Source organism: Triticum dicoccoides, chromosome 1B (assembly GCF_002162155.2).
Source record: "Triticum dicoccoides isolate Atlit2015 ecotype Zavitan chromosome 1B, WEW_v2.0, whole genome shotgun sequence".
NCBI classification, from domain to species: domain Eukaryota; kingdom Viridiplantae; phylum Streptophyta; class Magnoliopsida; order Poales; family Poaceae; genus Triticum; species Triticum dicoccoides.
The window spans coordinates 38,422,679-38,426,766 of NC_041381.1; the positions used below are offsets into that span (position 1 = coordinate 38,422,679).

Here is a 4,088-nt window from a genome sequence, read left to right on the forward strand (position 1 = left end):
GAGGCGCGTTCCACCGCGCAGCCGGCCACGCCGCACCACGCGCCGCCGGAGGGCCGCGCGCCGCCGCGCCGCGGCGCCCCGCGCCGCGGCGCCCCGCGCCCGCGCCGCGCCCGCCCGCGAAGGAGGGACCCGCGTCGCCCCCAACGCGCGGAAGAGGAAGAGCAGGGCCCCGCCGCCGCCGGCGCCGGTCAGGCGAGCCCGGCCGTGCCCCCTGGCGGCGGCGAGGGAGGAAGGAGGAGGAGGGGAGACCGGAGGCGGCGGGATCTGGGCGCCCGCCCCGGCCGCCTCGCGGGTGGCGGCGCGGGCGGGAGGGGGGAGGGGAGGGATCTAACGATGTCTTTGTCAAATTGTGTGCTTGTTGGTACTAAAAGTTATACACCATTGAGGTTTGTTCTCCTGTGTAGTGTGCCCACAATTTATTCTGATATGTCTGTAACAGTATCATCTATAGTATTTGTATAGTTGTGTTGTTTTGAATTTGGTGCAGTAATTTTCATAGAGATATCCTGACATCGGTTTCCATTTACAGGGCCTAAACTATGGGAACCAAAATCTTGGAAATATGCTATTTCAGGACGTCAGCTGGATGCTTAACTCGAGGACTGAACACTGAACAGAGATATGTATACAATGTATGTGGGCGGAATCAATATTCGCACCTTGAGTCATACTCCCTCCGTTTGAAATTACTTGTCTTGAAAATGGATGTATCTAGACGTAGTTCTAGATACATCCATTTCTGCGACAAGTAATTCCGAACGGAGGGAGTACAAGTTTGATGGCTGAAAGGTTGATTAATTATGTTCTTTTATTGGGCTGAATGTATGAATTCTTGCGGGATTGTGGCTCCTACACTTACAAAGGATCAACATAATCGATAACTTCCCTATTCAAGGAAATCTTCAGTTAGAAGTGATCCTGTTTTACTGTTCCATAAGCTCTGATGAAAATACGCCGCCCAAAGATCTGAAGCTTCGACAAAATGAATTCCAAGTTGCACAAGTGGACAGATAAGGTCGTGTTGAAACCTGTTTACTTTCTGCACAGCTAGCTAGCAAGCATGTCATTGAACAAATCATGTCTGAGTATAATTACACTTGCAGTCAGTGTGTGCCGGCGAGGAGTTAGTTTTCTTTCCTGTCGGGTACTGTCCGCCGCTGATAGTTGTGCTACGATGGTAGTACTAGTACGTACAGTCCAATGTAATACTGTGTTATTTCACTTCTCATTTTTCATATCAGAGTAAATACTTCCACTCTGCTCGTAAATACTGCCACCTCCGTCCGAAAGTGCGGAGGAGCACTCGGCGACTCAGCCCACCAAAATCCCACCCATTCATTAGCTTCGGGATTCACATCTTCTATATTAACCAGTTTGTATTACGCCATGTATCTTCCATACGTCTTTTTCTGTATTAAGGCATGTACTTTATGTCCTGACATTGTCAGATAGCACTGGCACAGCCGGCCAACCACCCAGAGACCAAACAATCAATGCTCACGATGCCTCCCACCCCTCTCCTCTCCCCACCAACCCTTCTTCCCCAGGACGCCACTTCTTCCTCATGAATCCTCTCCCCAAATCCTTTACTACAGCTCCTGCGCTTCTTCCTCAATCTTCTGCTACATTTGTTCGTCTTGTTCCAGGTTAGTCCTGCACGTCCACGCCAATCTAAACCACGTCCGCCCTTGTCACGGACACCAAGCCATGCTTTCCGACAGCTAGCAAAAACACGTGGGAAGAAAAACCAGGAAGAAGACCATGCCGTTCATGACGAGCAGATCGAGCTAGCCGTCTTTTTTGCGTCCTACGCACCGCGTTTGCCATGATCACTCACTCCATGTACTGCGTGCCCGCGGCCGTCGTCGTCCTGGTCGTCCTCGTCAACGTCCTGGTCTGGTCGTCCTCGTCACCAACAAGCTTGGCATGGTCGTCCTCAGTCTCAGTGCTCAAGGTCATTGGCTCTTCCTGCTCACGGCCAGCTTCCTTGATATGGCTTTGATTGACGCCCTTGCGCATGGCTTCCTTGATGGCCATGATTCCATGAACATGCTTCGCTCCACCTCAGCTTGTTTGCATGTGGCAAAACAGAGTCGTGGGCCCCTAAATAAATGCGATTCAGTGTGTCGTTGTATACCGGCGTGTGTTTATACTGTATTGGTTCAAAACTGCATTAATTGCATGCATCCCAAGACAATAACGGACGTGTAGATTTCAGGAGGCTGCGTCGCCGAGTGCTCTTCGTCCGCTTCCCACCTCCGTCTCCATAATTAGCAGTGTAAATGCCGCCTCCATCCCAGAGTAAAAACTGCCACTGCTTGTGTACACCAACCTGTTTGTGAGAATGCCTGTAAAGAATCCGTACTACTATATCTTCAAATCACTGAGTATAGTTCATGTTGTCATGTCCCGCTGTGGATTTGGAACAAAAAATACTTAAAAACATTGTAGACATTTTCCAAGAGAGTTATTTCTGTCATCGTGTGATCCCTATGGTAGTCTGCTCTCCTGTGTGGGGACAGTACACAATTTATTCTGAATCCTCTGAACAGAGATATCCTGTCATCGTTCTGCATGTACGATCTCTTATGATGCAGTTAATTTTCAGGGAGATATCCTGACATCGTTTTGCATGTACAGGGCCTAAACTACGGGAACCAAAATCCTGGAAATACGCTATTCCTGGATGTCGGTGAGCCGGCAGCTTCAGTTGAGTACTGAGCAGAGAATCAGAGATACGCATACCATGTATGTTTGTGTAATTAAGTTTTCATCTTGAATTCAAGTAGTATTAAGTTTGGTACGCTGAAGTATTTCTTTTGGTATGTTCGTCTTGCTTGGGACTGATTGTGTGAATTCCTTGCAGGATAGTGGCTCGTCCACATACAAATGATCAACATAATTGATGATTCTCGTGCGCTCTTTAAGTGAATCTCTGGGTGTCGTGTTCTATTATTTTCTTGTTTCGCAAGCTCTAATGAAAACAAGCCGCTCAAAATCCAGAAGCTTGGAAAAAATAAATGCCAATCGACAAGTCGAAGATCTGGAGAGAGAAGGTCGTGCTGAAGCTGATGTCTGTTTGTGCAGAAAAACAATGTCCTTCGATAAATCATGTCTGACGGCAATATGGTAGCTATGGTATGACAGTGTACTGCTATTTCTTCACTTTTTTTTGTATATCCTGTAGAACAGGACATGATGATTGGGGGATAAGTAGTGGAACAATGCGTCTGGCACGTGCAAGTTTGATGTGCTAAATGATTGATTTGTTATGTTGGTCTTTCTTGGGCTGAATGAGTGCAAATTCCTTGCAGGATTGCTCCTCTGTCAGGAACCAACATTCTGTAACCCCTGAAGATCCCCTGTTCATGATCAACCTCTGAATTCAACTGAAGAATAGACACCAGTCTCTGAAGAAAAGCTAGAGTCGATCTAAACACTCTGCCTTTCGCTGCATCCTGAGCTTCGAGTCGACACTGGATCACCATCCGACGGCTAGCGCTTCGCTTTAAGTTAGTCCCACTGAATAGTTGGTCGTTCCATCCGACCAGCTCCCGGCACCACGCCTGTCACTGTTGCTCTCTGAACGATAGCTGTCTTCTTCTTCTTTTTACATTATTGCATTACCTGTTTACTTCTTGTAATGATAAAAAAGCCAGAGATATGGAGCCCAAGAGCTCATCTATTTTGTATTTGGGTTATACCCTAGCCGCCACTCTTCGTGGGTCAGGCAAAGCATTCCTCTTTCAGTGAGAAATCCTAGTTAATTTCCTTACTAAGTCCCAAATTCGTTCATCTCTGAACTCCCCCCACTGTCTGCTGAACTAACTAGGACAGGACATCCTCCACATACAAATGGTCAACATGCTCGAAAATAGCGATCTTCAAGGGGATCTTCGGTATGGAGCTCTTTTGTTTTCCTGTTCCGTAAGCTCTGACGGAAATAAGGCGCTCGAAGATCAGAAGCTTTGCGAAAATGAACTCCAAAGTTGCAGAACTGGAGCGAGAAGCTCGTGCTGAAACCTGTTCACTTTGTGCAGAACAAACAAGCATGTCCTCGTACAAATCATATATGAGTATCAGGTCCA

The 4,088-nt window shown here is 47.6% G+C and overlaps 1 pseudogene; it reads left to right on the top strand.

Moving 5' to 3' along the window:
• Window positions 1–2,721, top strand: part of LOC119350066 — a 16,004-nt pseudogene extending 13,283 nt beyond the window's left edge.
• The last annotated feature ends 1,367 nt before the right edge of the window (window positions 2,722–4,088 follow it).